Below are 15,001 nucleotides of genomic sequence, written 5' to 3'. Positions count from 1 at the left end.
CTTCGTCAATTACAAGATGCATGGACTATATAAAAATTTCTCCCTATTTTTAACAATTGTAATAAATTGAAAATAACATATGGATGTTCTTAATTCGTTTTAATGTTTTTGCTGTTTTAAATTACATCCCACTTTTCTCATAAATGTATAAAATTCGCAGAGCTTACCCCCGCAATTTCGTTTGGGATTAATTGTATAATGATAAATGTATAATAAACCAAATCATCATTTAATTCCCTGTCTACTAATACATATTAATTTCGAGAGACATGCACCCAAGTATTCGTCCACTGGAACACCCCTTCCTCTATTTCCAAATGATCCGGACACACAATTCGGATCCCAAAAAGTTCTAAATTTAGTGTTCATAATCGAACCCGAAATGAAATAGTACGTTCTGAGCTGAGAACCTCAGATGAAACCGTAAGGGAAGGGGTTACAGAAATGTATGAAGCATGATACTAGCATCTTCGATGTGCAATTAAAATTTAATTTCATTAAAGCAGCGTAACCAAGTACAATAGAAGCTATGTAAACTAGTTTTAATGTATTGTAGTTACGGCAGTCGCTTTCAAATTTCTAATACTTTCTACGAAAAACTTCAACCAGTGTTAAAGCGAGCTTGAAAACATGTTTCACTTCATCCTGAACCGCCTTTTCGTGCAGCCAGGTGATATTTACGAGCAGAATTTCGCACAATGCATTAAGTGTGCGGAAAGTCTGAGTCTTTTAATACAAAGATTCTTGCCGTAACAATTAAGAAGATCTGCCAACGCTCTTTATCGCCGAGCAGCTTCGGATATGAGAAAACTTTTCGGAGGGGGGTTGAAAAACTCTTAAGCTTCCGGCTGATGTTCGTCGTCCATTTAGAGACGAGATTCCAGGATTACAAGTTTCCGCCTACGGAACTATTAATACTGGCGCGTAATTAATATCTGCTCAATAAAACCGTCGGTGAGTTAATCGGCGAGCTTCCAAACAGCATTACTGTTTCACTGGGAGTTTATCAACAGCTATTACTGGCACGATGATAGTCCGAAGAGGGTTCAGAATTAGGTGTTTCATACTCTGCTTTGGGGATCTATTTTTAGTCGAACAGATTCTCGTAAGATCGGTATTATAAAATGACTTGCATTCGGATATTTATGAAAGTGACGGATTTATATTCATATGTCGATGTTCGTAAAGATGTTTTAAGTATATCCCGACTTGCGCGGGGTTAAACGTAATTAGAGTATACCTCCACCGGTAACAATAAAGAGTAATGAGTTGATCTATATATATATTATTATCGAAACTATGGAGCAGTATATTCTCTGTGAAGAGAAATTGCTCGACGAATACCGCTGTTTCTCAGAACAGATTTTAATAGGGGTCTAACGCCGCATCAACTGCAGTTAATGGTTACGAGCGACCTATAACGGGATTGCTCTCATTGTTTTCCTGTTTCGTGTAATAATGAATGCAGATTCTGTGCTGTGTAATAACCACACGGCGGATGTTTACGCAGATCCACGTTTTTTTCAGAGGGACCGGTCACTAAAAATAACAATTATGTGGCAATTTCTCGTGTCGCTGAACTTGTCCCGGAAGACTGTGCTCGAGAGCAAGTAATGATAAATATTGGGTTGGCAAATAAGTTCGTTCGGTTTTTGTGATTTATTCCAGCCTAAAAAACCGAACGAACTTATTTGCCAACCCAATATTATATTGGCTTCTATTTCATCACGGTTATATGTGTTTGCAACGGGGCACAACTAAATTGTTAAAATTCAAATATACTTATTTATACTTGCAATGTTCATGTAAAAATAACTGCGGTATTATAGCAACAATTTTAACACTAAACCTACCGAGCGCCAAAAGTAACTGATACATGTTCCCTTATAAAAATGACAAGATTGATTTTATTTAGAATTCAGCTTCGTGAAGACAAATTCAACCGTGTATAAAATGACCTTCGAGAAGGAGTTATTCTTCAAAGAACATTTTTAACGTACGAAGACATATTCATGCGTACCGTACTCTACTTAGTATACGTATATTTCATGTAAAAAGAATAAAATTCACAAATTTTGAGATCAATTGTTCTACAAATGACAGAATAACGTCATACTTTACGTGAAAAATGTGTCACGAGGAACGAATGAGGGGGATAAGTTTCAAAAATTATGAAATAATCGCCAGTAAGTGTTAAGCGTCCACTCACTGGACAGATCAGCCCGTAAAGATCCGGTACACAAGCATCGAAACGGTTGCGAACTGGGTTGAGTATGTCCAACAGAGCAGGGTCATTGTCCATATTTATCAGGCTCGCCTGACGTCCAGCAAACGAGCAAACATGATCATAGACGAGCGAGGAATTAGCGGTGGCCGCGCGGAGCCGGGCCGTTGATTGACTCCCACGACACGTACCGCGTTAGAAACGATGTGGACGTCAGTATCGACGCGTGATCCGAAAAGGCTGGGACACACCAACACGAGCCGGATTAGATCGTTTAATGGCAGGTGAAATCGCGCGGCTGGATCGACCCCCGCTTGTGTGCCTCGCTGCTGTCGTTAATATTAATTGGTCGCGTTCCTTGGGCCAGCCGTCGGGGATTTGCATTCCGCGGCTGACATCAGGAAATCGTACGCGCGCCGGACACGCAGAAATAATCGTCACGTACCCGACGACGTATTGCCGTTCAGGTATGTCCAGGAGGTACAGCTCACAGATTGTGGCAACGAGTACGCGTACCGGAAGTCTCAAGTCTCGATCCTGAATCTCGATTATCCCGTGGTCGTTTTACTCCGAGCGAGAATAAATCACTGGATAACCGAGCCTCTCCTACTCGCTGATAACAACCATACGAACCAACCTATAACACGGTCGTTTTTCTTGTTCGATCCTTCCTCTCCCTATTTTTCCCGAAATCAGTAACGTAGATAAATCTCGAAATAGATTCGCTGTTCCCACACATTTTTCTTCGGGAAATATCGTTTTGTACAGGACGCGCCAGGCTTTAAACGTTGCCTGTATAGTATTCTGTCGATCGAAATGAAAAGAAAATGTTATATAAACATAGGTCTTGTAACCCTAGATAACTAATCTTTAGTAAAAATGACGATAGGAACATCTGAATCTCGTGATAGCAGGCTGTCTGCTATGCTATTAGATCGTTGCATGTATCAATTCATAACGGTGACTTCAGACAAAAAATTTTCTCGAAATAAAACTCATTCATTAACGTAATCATTGTAATTGTCATATTCTGTCAAAAAATGTTTTTTCGATTATACTACTTTCAATTGGTCATCTTCCTCTTGCCATTTATATTTATTTATGACTATAACTGTATTAAATCTTCGGCTTCTTACAATTATTTAGAAAATTCTCATTTTCCAGAAAAATCCACAAGCTAATCCTAACGTTTTAACCCTTAGCAGCCGAGGGGTGACTCAGAGGTACCATTATTAGAGACACCATTATTCACAATATATTGTTTACATTATTAAATACGTTGTAATCAATTACATTATTAAATATGTTGCAATCTAATCAATTACTACACATTTAAATATTAACTATATTTATTTAAGTATAAAATGAAAAAAATCATATATGTAGAATGGAATTATGTATTCTAGGTCGGAAGAAATGTTTAATTTTCAAGTTAAAATAGCTCCTACTGCAAAAGGTTAATAAAAATATAGAAGAGCTATGTTCATATAAAATCGCGGTTCATTTAAAAATTATATTAAAGCCCGGGGCACGCTGTACATTGTCCACTTATGGTCTCCCAGCCGAAAATTGCATTACGTCGTGCAGCGTATAGTTTCCAGCGATGGAAATCGCAAAGTAGCTTAACGTACGATCGTTGATTATTGTCGAAGCTGAGACAAGGTGGGATAATGGCGGGCCAATGAAAGAGAACGTTCGAAGTCCTCCACAATCTTGCTAACAGTTCCAGCAAAGCTGGTCGGTAGAGTTTTTCTGGAAATCGACGGTCATAAATTGTGTTACTCTGTGTTTTGCTGTTGTATCGTGAAGATCGGCACCCAATACTTCGGCCGGGAAATCACACGGCAATTCGATGCATAAATTCCAAGGTCAAGCGAACTTCAAGGTTCCGCGGCGTGGCGGCTTGCCACCAGAAATACCCGATGCAATTGCGGACACGTGAAGTTGCGGTCAAGTTAAAATGATCGGCGATACGATTCGAGTTCTAAAGTATACTGTTCGAGTGGTATCCTCAGCATTAAGCTGCTTGGCACTACCGGCAGGGAGCTCTGTCCATCTCTCTGCAACTGTGTGAGATGAAGTTACCTGAAATAAAGGATACATAGCATTTATACATCGCATTAGTTATCTTTATGTGTTCAATTATTATTATTATTTATTTAATGCTTTAAACCAAGTATGGTTTAGGTGGTATATACAATACATGAACATATTATAACTTAATGGACAATATTATATTATATTAATAAATAAAAAGAGTTACTCAACACAACCGAACTCCCCCATATTGAAGCTTTACAATCGTCTATACACTTTGCTCGCCTACACAAGACTTCAAACGAAGATATTTCCCTTAATATATTGAATAAAATTGTGTTTCTATTTCTAATCGACGCATCAATGTATGCTCTTTAGAAAAGTATTGAAGGTCTCCGGTCGAAAATGTATTAGTTTCGAAGTTATAAATTGTGTCCCGCCCACGTGCTCGTCACAGCGTGTATTAGAACTAGCCGCGGCGATAGAGCGGAACAAAAAGCAGCACGCCCTAACCGGCGGCGTATGAATATTAATATTTTTCTAGTGCCGCCTATCACTTACCGCCAACGTGCTCCAATTGCAGTTATGTTAATTAAAATCGGCCGAAGCCGCAGATGGCGAGGCCCCGAAGCTCTCCGCACCGTGCGCGGATTACGCGCATCCTTAATCACCGGAGACCTGCACACTGGGAGCCCTGACGTTCGCGTGCACAAGAAAAATCTGCACACGGCATGGACATTAATACCGACTTAGAAGTCGGTGGTACGGTTACCGCAATGTACAGCGCGATTCGTTTACATTAATACAATATTTTACGTACTCGCTGGATCCATGCGATCCGCGACCGTACGCGGCCAAGCAATTCAATTGTAAATAATCATCCACTCTTGTTTTTCTACTCTGAATTAACTTGCTGTTACTCTATAGTAAATATCGTAAATGCCTGCAGATGGAAAATATCTGCCTACTAGAAACTGTCATTTTAAAATCTTCGTGTACTCACTATTTGTTATGTATTTAGATTATTGTAAACGTTCAAAGTGTTACCAGGTGTTCGACTTTGTTGAAATATGTCAAAATGAATCTATTGTTTCACTCACGGAACAATCGATTTAATATTTGTATAGTTCAGTTTATTTATGAACCCGTTAGTTATTTGTTCGATGTATCGTGCAATGCTTTCTAGCCTGAATGATTCTCAATTGACGTGTGATATTTAAATCAAATAGACGTGTTTTCTGTGTGCTCATAGTTGTCTTAATAAAACTTCAATAAGTTAATTTGTTTGATTAAATACATAATCTAATAGACTTCAAGGCAATGAATCTCACCCCAAGGCAGAGTTGTGCTAAATGAATTAAAATTTGATTGAATTTAATTACGAATGAAATATCAGGAAGAAATATGAAGAAACTGGAGAGCCACATTACCACCCCTTATACTGTTCTAGATGGTACTGCTTGAGAAGAGCCACGATTGGAGTAGGATAGTCGCGTCCTCGAAGAAAGAGGGGGGGAAAGAAACGCATGATACGCTCGCGGCTACAATCCGGGGTGAACGCGGAAGAGAGTAATTAATGGCGGAGGGTTGTGACACACGCAAATTGCGGCGAACGGTTGACCGGCATTAAGCCGGAGGGCGCGTGCAACAAGGAAAGGGAAAAGATACGGAATCGCGGCGCGGCATCGCATCGAGAATGTCACAATTTCCTGGAAAGGAGAACCAGCCCGTTGCTAGAAGGTACCGTTGGCAATTAAGAGTCCGCGCCGCCGCGCCGCCGCGCCGCGGGAAGGACGGGCCAAGCGCGATGCTAACGAGCGAATTAACCCTTCGCTAAATGGACTTTCCTTTCCAAGGCAATCGTGTTTTCCCGGTGAAAGGAAAAACGTTTTATTTAAATGTCATTGGGCAGCCATCGCGGCCGAGCCACGGCTTTTAACGTGCCTCCGAGTGCCGGGGATGCTTCGAATAAACGGCCATGTTCATTCTTTCGAACTATAATCGGGACACGCTCCACAATTATTCCTGATCCGAGAATCCCAACGCTATGCCTGAAAGTTCACTTTTTCGAATCGATGTCTGTTCAGTTACTATTGCAGTGGAATCTGCAAAAAAATTGTGTATGACGGACAAATAAGTTATACATCTTACTGGGAAGGATTTAATAGTTGTCCTGAAGAAGTTCGTGAAGCAATGGGCATTGAAATTCGAAAAACCTCTTAATTTGAAACAATTATTTACTTTCTTGAAGGTTCCCTGTTTATTTGATTTTACAAGTATATTTAACCCTTTGCCCTCGAAAATTAAACATTTTTCCCAACCCAGAATAATTCCAATACTTAAATGTTTAGAGTAATTGGTTAGATCCCATATATTTAATAAAGTAAAGAATATTTTGTATAATGGTACAGCAATTTCTATATTTGTAAAGTATATTTAATGCATTTCAAGCACCGCTGGCGCCTGGTAGATGTTAAACGGACCCAATCGAAGAGCAGAGATCCTTCGATATCAGCCTGTCTCAGCCACCGAGTCTCCCCCGGTCGGATTAATTGGTACTAATTTTTTGAAGAGTCGTTTTTGCGCGGGCCTCATTAGGGAACTAGTCGATAGGGGCGTGTGAACACCGAGAGACGAAACCAAGAACCTCGGGTGTGCGGTCGCTGTAAGCACTTCGAATTCCAGCGAGCTTGCTAGGACTCGAAGACAGCTGTAGACCGGGATTTTATTGGCAGTTAAATCCCCGCTGCGCGTCACGTCCGGTCATGATTTGTCAATGCACCGATAAAAGAAGGCGGGGGGACTCTCCTAGGTCGATGATCAGGGGCCTGATAAGGGCCCCTATCTTGAAAATATTCTATTCCTCGCGTTAAATACGCAGGTATGCCAGAAATCCACAGGCGGACGTTGGATGCTCGTAAAATTCGCCGGGCCGTTCGGGCTTGAAGACCAAGTTCGTTTACGAGGATCCCGTTAGCGTTCGATTCCATCGTCAGCGTGTTTTCTGACCAACGAACAGGAATGTTGCGCGCGACCGTTTGATAGCGTGGTCGTGCGCTATAAAACAGTTCGTTCTTATCCAAGCTGCGCGCTGCCAATCTCCGCCGGGATCTTTACGTTTGCGGAATTTTTTCCCAGACCGCCCAGTTTTCCAACTGTTCGACGACAAGTCCACCCAAACCACTACGGCCTCTTCGATCGTGTCTACGAATTTAAGTACGAAATTTCAATTGACTTTATTTACATATGACAAATGTTTTTCACAGCATTTTCAAATAACGAGCCTGGAGGCTGAATTTTTCTCAACGTGTTCAACTTACTTTCCCACTTGTTCGAGGGTATGTTGTCTCGATTCACCACGATTTCTTCGATTATGTTTCCCAAAATTAAATATAAGTAGCAAATACATAAAATTCGTTTAGAGTAAATCGTAGGAAAGGCTGCTCTTTACTTTACCGGACTCAAAATTTGTGCCTTTTTTTTATAAATTATGTTGGATTTGGTATGTAATCCAGTAGATTTGTTTCGATCCTGTAAGAGCAATGGTTCAGGAGTTATGCTTGCTTAAAAAGTTATGCATTTTTCACTGTTTTTGACAGATAAGGGCGCCGCCATATTTGTTTGTAGTGTCACATACCGAGCAGAGCCGCTAGGTGGTAGTGACATCAGATATAAAAATTTATTTATTTCTCCTATAAATAATTTCAGTAAGTCGAAAAGAGGGTAACAGTATTCTGAAATTCTTCTGATCCCTTTGCAGTTTTGTTTTCCACTCATCCTTTTTTGTCATAAATGCATAACATCCGCAGTCTACTCATAAGATGCTATACAAAAACAAATATAAAATTCAGCTAACTGAACTCACCGGAGAAAATATTAGCGAAGAAATTGCACCGTTTGCTCTGCGCATTTTTCAATAACCGCAGCTCAAGAATGCACATTGCCCGGCATAGACCCTTCGAATCGCGACTGCCACGAAATCCATATACTCCAGAAAATATTTTCGAGGTATTTTCAATTAGTAAACGATAACGAAGAGTATCTCTAATGCGTTGCCAATTATGTAGCTAGCCAGAGAACGTGCACCGCTCGAAAGGACAAATTGCCTCCAATGCTCCAGGATATCCTATCCTCGTATAATTGTGTTGGCCGAAGAAACGTCAGCTATTTACGGTTCAATTAAAATACCATCGGTTTCTATACGCCGTGGAAAATTGTATCCCGCTTATACGAGAATACGAACCGCGCAGTATCTTTGGAAAACGTCGGGGAACTGTGCAGATATGATTTTGCTCGCCGAAGAAAGAATGCACGTTTCCATGATTGGCAACGATTAACCTGCTGCGTCACACCAATAAAATTTCCTTCTCCGACTTATCGAATTTCTAGAAAACATCCGGCAAGTTTTGCTGAAACGGAGATATTTTAGTTCTCGGAACAGAGGAAATTCTTTTTGCTTATAATAATTCAGCAGAGTTTTTTTTAATGAAGTTAATATAACAACGATATTATGTAAAATTTATCCACGGAGCATGTGTATTTTACACAGATCTGGAAAACGTACTTTTTACACTCTCGATAAAAAAATTGTGCTATTCTTTTAAAATTTGTTTTGTGTGGTCCAATATTAAAAAATTGTTCTTGAGTGTGTAAAAATGCTCTATATGTATACCTACAATACTTGGAGAGCTTCTGCAATGCAAGAATTTACACAAAACCCTCACAACACTTGAAAATCGCTAATGAAGCAACGCTGTTTCAGAGACTGTTTGAAGAACGCAAAGCGTGCTATAAAATCTCTTGACTTTCAATGAAGTAGGAAACTTTGCGGGTGTACTGAGGTGTTTGATGATTAGACAGCGGATCTTTATGCAAAATAAAAATTTTCTACGTGAATTGCAACAATCGGGGGTGAAATAGAAATTTTCTTTCTTAATATTTTTAATTGGTTGAAAATGATATGACAGTAGTTTTAAATCCTTCTAATGTTTTTACTATTTCGATTTACACCTACTCATTTTTACACAAATAAAGAAAACAATACTGAAGCCTTATTCTTCAGACCTTTAACTACGTCGAACACAAAATGTTGAAATCGACTTTTCGCCGACTTTTCCAAATATTCCACTGCGCGTCGATGCATTTGGTGCATTTGTTGTGATCGCGGGGGCATTTCGTTCGTTTTGGGGACACGGCGAGGCGTGAAAGATTGAAAAGGCGTCGTGTGCTCGCGAAGACGAGAGCGAACGGCCGTTTTTCTCCGGGAACCCGACGAAAATTAGATTTTTGCGGTGCTGTTGGCGGTCGCCGGAGTGAGTAACATCTAGCAGACACCTTAATCAAGATACCATCCGGCCGGTTGCCGCGTTCTCCCGTTCGAGAACTCCATTAACATATTTCACTCTTTAATTCGCAGGTCGGTGGCACGCCGCGCGTTTCACGGGGCATTAGCAACGAGACAGAGATGCGCAACGGTATAACAGATCGTGTGGAAACGTCGATCCGTTTACCAAAGTTTCCCCGATACAACGACAGAGACAAGTCGCTGTTGCGAAGATCTGCTACCGGTCTACGTTCGGAGTCAATTCGAAACCTAATGGCTTGCTATCGGAAGCATTAAGACTATCCAGAAGCTGTATATCTTCGCTCCTGATATATCTGATGCGAACCCGTATTGCAATTCGCGTCAGAATAAAAACGAGAGGGTGACTAATGGCAGAGTTACTAGAAAAGTACCTATCATGCTATTAATAATTGTTAGATATAAATCATTCGGTCCTTCTCTCACGGGGCTCTACTTTAAAAGCATCATTTCTTTCCATCAATTATTAGAGCCGCTTACATAAATTTACGAATTTACACTATAGTATTCAATTTTAATTCTTGTTCTTTTCTAAAATTAAATATGTAGACAATTAAATGTGTCGCGTGGTTAATAAATCAAGTTTTCGCGCTGTTACCACAATAGTTTGAACAGTCACGGTAAAATCCAGTTTCAATCGGTAAGAGATCATTTTTGTAGATTGTTACCGATCCCCTAACCTTATTTCATAAGAATACTATCTTCTTAATTGTTTCAAAAATACTTTTACTTTACCAGACGTAATTTGAGTACGTGTTTGAAAACAGTAAGGGTACAAATTATTAGTAAATTTACATCTGTATGATAGTACAATAATTGAGAGATGTTTCTACGTGAATTGCGACATTGGGGAGCGAAATAGAAATTTTCTTTCTGAATATGTTTAATTGGTTGAATATATAGCAGTAGTTTTAAATTCTTCTAATCTTTTTCTATTTAAATTTACACCTACTCATTTATGCCAAAAATGCATAAAGTCCGTTGTCTATTGACGATGATAAACTTGGTGAGTTTGATGACGATGATCAAGAAATAATTTCGTCTAGGTCCCTGCACCTTCCTAGTGATCAATTATTTTTATTCTCCTTCTAATTGTTTAGCCGCAACCTAAGCCGCTAGTTGAAGAAATAGAAGGAAACGAGTTTTATGAAGCGATACAGGAGAAGATCTCCAGTGTCCCCGTAAATGACGAGAGTCGCACAGTTTTCATCAGCATCATGTCCGGAAAGATGACTAGTTGATGATAGACGCGTGACAACTGCGTCGGGATCAACAACGCGCGGACAACGTCTCGGCTTCCTCGTCCGTTGTTGTTCATTCCAACGACGTGTCTTCGTAGATCAACGTCCCCGGGCACCGAAGTATACAGTATTTTAAATGGGGGTTTCACGTTTAAACTAGGCTCCTTTGCGTGAATTGCGAAGAAAGCCAGAAGGAGGAGCCGCGGCCTCGTAACTCCATCAAGAGCGGCGACTTGGCAAACGTCCCCGAGATTAATTTAGTGCTTCGTACGTCTTAAGATGCGTCAACCTGTGTGACATCCAGAAATTCTCTTGTAGAGCAGCTGCGTGGCTTCTCCGAGATCTTCGAGACTGCGTTATCAAGCTTGTTGCAATCGTTTCCGATGCGACAGTCGCACAGTGGGGTATTTGGCCGGAAAAGTCGGAGAAAAGTCGATTTCAAAATTTTTCGTAAGTCGTAAAATTTATATGCTGTCTTACGTAGTTAAAGCTCTGAAGAATAAAGCTTCAGTATTGTTTCTTTTTATTTGTACACCCGTGAAGTACTCTACTTCATCGAAAGTCAAGAGATTTTATAGTACGCTTTGTGTGTGCGTTTCTAAACAGTCTCTGAAACAGCATTTATTCATGAACGATTTTCAAGTGTTTTAAGGATTCTGTATAAATTCTTGCATTGCAGAAGCTTTTCAAATAGGTATACAGAGCACTTTCGCACAGATTTCATTTCGTTATCCTCTAAATTAGTACTATATATAAAGTACTATAAGATTATAAAACTTCATTGTCGATATTGTTGTACTATCGAGCAATATCTGGTGCTCTATCTGGTATCATTAAATTCGATAAAGGTTTGTAATCATAGTGCAAAAAGCATTAGTCCTATATTTGCACATATGGAGGATATTATAACAAATTTAAGTAGAAATGAGGATCAACAGTCGCAACGTGTGTTTCCTGATCTACATATTTAGTATTAAAATAATGAATTACATCATTTCAACATAATTTAGATGCAAAATTAATTTCTTCCTCGGGTCAAATACCCCACTCTGAGTCATCGCGTTACTACAAATGTATGCTTGATCTGGTTAACCAGAAGAAAATCGCTATCGGAAAGCTGCCGAAATCAAAACCAATTAGCGGAATCGAAACTGTAAAGTCCAGTTTGTACACCTTTCGACTGAACTTCACAATTGTCAATAATTTGTTAGCTCGCTGTTCACGATTTCCATTAAAATTCCTCGCGCCGAGGAATTTTCGAGAATGCATTTTATTAGCGGTCACCCGTCTCTTTCGGTTGTCTCTTGCTGCTATTTTGAATCGTGCCCACTGTTTCCGCGAATTTCCACTGCCAGCTCCGCGCAGATACTATTCGGCGCATTCCTCGGAACTCGTTTCGGTGTTATCAATGCGCGAAATCGTGCGACATTTGAAAATTTCACGGCTGTCAGCTAGCAGACACCGGTTTCCCCATAAAAACGCGACACTTGTTCCGTCGTGCCCGTGGAAATCGGTCGCAGGCCTGATCTACGGAAAATAAGTTACGATCCACAACGAATTTACAATCTCGACGGTGCTCGTAAATCTACCGCCGTGATACGCGATAATGAATGATTCGCAGATTATACGGGCAATTAAAAAATTCCATTGATCCTATTGCCACATTTATCTTCATCGATAAATCACAATTTACCGTTCGCATGAAATATTATTTCTACCGTTAGCAGCGCGTCGCCAGTGTCCGTGCGGCTGCGTTCGCTTCGCCGCGCCGCTGCGTACTACAATTTTATATTTGCTGATTTTATTGCTCTTGCCGTGGGAATCTGTGATAAACAATTTCTAATATGTAGTACCACTTGGAAAAAATTATTCGATCAAAGAAATCAAATGTCTGTCGTTGTAATTATGTACATTTCTATGATAAACTTTTGGTTGTCACTTTGTTCAATGATTGAACGAGGCTTGCACGATCTAACTTTTCTAGTAGAGGTGTCAATTTTTTTTTAATGGAACCACCCTTTGTTAATCATCCACGATGATAATACTGTGACCTTCGGTGACCTTCAGCGATTATAGACATTGAATAGTCTGAAAGGAACTAAATACAGTATTATTTTTAATAAATCATTTAACAGTCTCATTAACAAATTTTGTTGAACGTTTTCTGCCAAGGGTAGCATTTGCATAGTGCGTTGATTATTTTCATTATTTGTACGGGGCTAACTCTAATCGAATGAAATGATTGAAGAATGTACAGATTCGCGAATTTGCCCCTTCGATATTTGCAATTCAATTAGCGCTCTGTGTTTTGCTGCCGACCGAAACGCACACGGCATCCGACAAATCTCGCGGTGCTCAAAGCGACCGCGGGGCCTGTTAAGCCCTGATTTACAAACCAAAATTTAGTGCGTCTTAAATTAAAGTGGCAAAACGACGATACTCATCGTGTCATCATTTCCATCAATGTCAGAGGGCTTCTTCCCCGAGGTGTAGCTTCACTAAATCTCCGTGACAGTCCACCGCAAAACGACTAAACCGAGAGAACCACCGGCATCAAAGAATTCTTTTGAACTTCTGACACCCTTAACGCTACGGCCAGAATATCAAAAGTAGCATTCGTTTTGCTTCTCGCGTAAACACCTTACTCTTTCTGATGTTTTCGAAATAAATCCATATATACGACCTCAATTCATACATGCTTGCTGGAATAGATTCATATCCAATGACTTTCCGAAATGCATCTTCCATTTGAATAATAAATATTCATGCAACTACAATTCGAAATTACAAAAGCTAGTCGAGTATTGTCAGAAGAAATATTTATGCAACTGCAATTTATTGCATCGTATGCATTAGCATGCTTGAAATTCGCAACTGATAGCTTTCAGAAGATTAGCATCAAAGTCACATGAAAAAATAAATATTAATGCAACTGTATTTCAAATGCATCGCGTGCTCACTAGTCTGCGGGTCTACGACTAATTACTTTTAAACATATGTAAAATTGTATCAAACACAGGCAAAAACAAATATTAATGCAACTGCAATTTAAATGCATCGTGTGCAGACTAACTTGTTTCAGATCTACAATTAATAGCTTTCGAAAGGTTAGCATATTTTATCAAAATCACGTGGAACATTTATGCAACTATATAGTTTAAATAACATCACACGCTCTCTAGTCTATTGCTGATTCACAGTTGATAGCTTTTAAAAATTGGTAAAATATTATCAAGATTCCGCTAGAATAATTATCCATGCAATTGCAATTCACTCAACTGATCGCTTTTATTATCACGTAAAAGAAGTTAACCTCAATGCGCTTAACACTAAACCTACCACGAACGGTCAAATGACCGTTTTTAAAAATGAAATTTTACACAGATTTTTTAAAAATTATTTGGAACAGAGCTCTTGGGGGGAGGGTGCTGTAAAAGAAATTTTGACAAGAGTAAATCAGAGCCACCCTAGTGAGCATAGAAAACCGCTGCACTCTGGTGGAGAGCTATGTAATTTTTCGCTGGAGTCGGACGAAATCGACTTTCAGCCAGCTGGATTGGTCGCGGCTGAACCGTTCGGCGCGGAGCGGCGGTTCTATTAATCGCGCGTTTCGCGGGCATTAATTTCGAAGCGGCCGCAGCCCGAGGATTATTTGTATACGTCGAATCGGCCCGCGTGATCTGCATTTTTGAAACGGCCGTTCTGCCGTTCGCTGGTCGGCTGCCAAGCAGCCGCTATTGGGACGGGTTCAACAGCCCCCGCCGCGCGCTGCGCCGCCTCCGCCGTCTGATTTGGCCTCATTTACGACGGGGCACAAAAATTCCTGTAAATTGGCCGTAATTTACCGTACAATGGGACGAGTTGCGCCAGTGGTTAAACGCGGCCTTTTCTACTCGCCCCCCTCACTCCCTCTATCCCCCCCCCCCACCAGCATTGCAACCGAATTTCAGACCCCCGCGTGTGTGCATCCTGTAACGCTCTGTGCCCTCTCTCTCCCCCCGAAGATTACGATTCGCATTCGGAACAGCATCGACAATTTAATCCTCCTTAATGCCGGCAACCCTTTCCGTTCGTTAATTTTTTACCTCGAGTGCAATTGCCCGGGGATAACGTCGCGAAGCCACCCGATGGAATATT

The 15,001-nt window shown here is 40.4% G+C and overlaps 1 protein-coding gene and 1 long non-coding RNA gene across 3 annotated transcripts in view; one reads left to right on the top strand and one right to left on the bottom strand.

Annotated features, from left to right (window-relative positions):
• Mesr6 (misexpression suppressor of ras 6) overlaps nt 1–15,001 on the bottom strand; it is a 764,580-nt gene that overhangs the window by 428,276 nt on the left and 321,303 nt on the right. The window lies entirely within an intron of this gene.
• Nucleotides 2,253–10,287, top strand: LOC143208886 (uncharacterized). The gene is made up of 2 exons (XR_013008996.1): nt 2,253–2,691; nt 9,678–10,287. It is a non-coding gene; the product is annotated as an uncharacterized LOC143208886 (long non-coding RNA).

This window comes from Lasioglossum baleicum, chromosome 5 (genome assembly GCF_051020765.1).
Source record: "Lasioglossum baleicum chromosome 5, iyLasBale1, whole genome shotgun sequence".
NCBI lineage: Eukaryota > Metazoa > Arthropoda > Insecta > Hymenoptera > Halictidae > Lasioglossum > Lasioglossum baleicum.
The sequence above is the reverse complement of the archived record's forward strand: the minus strand, read 5'-3'. Positions and strand labels throughout refer to the sequence as shown.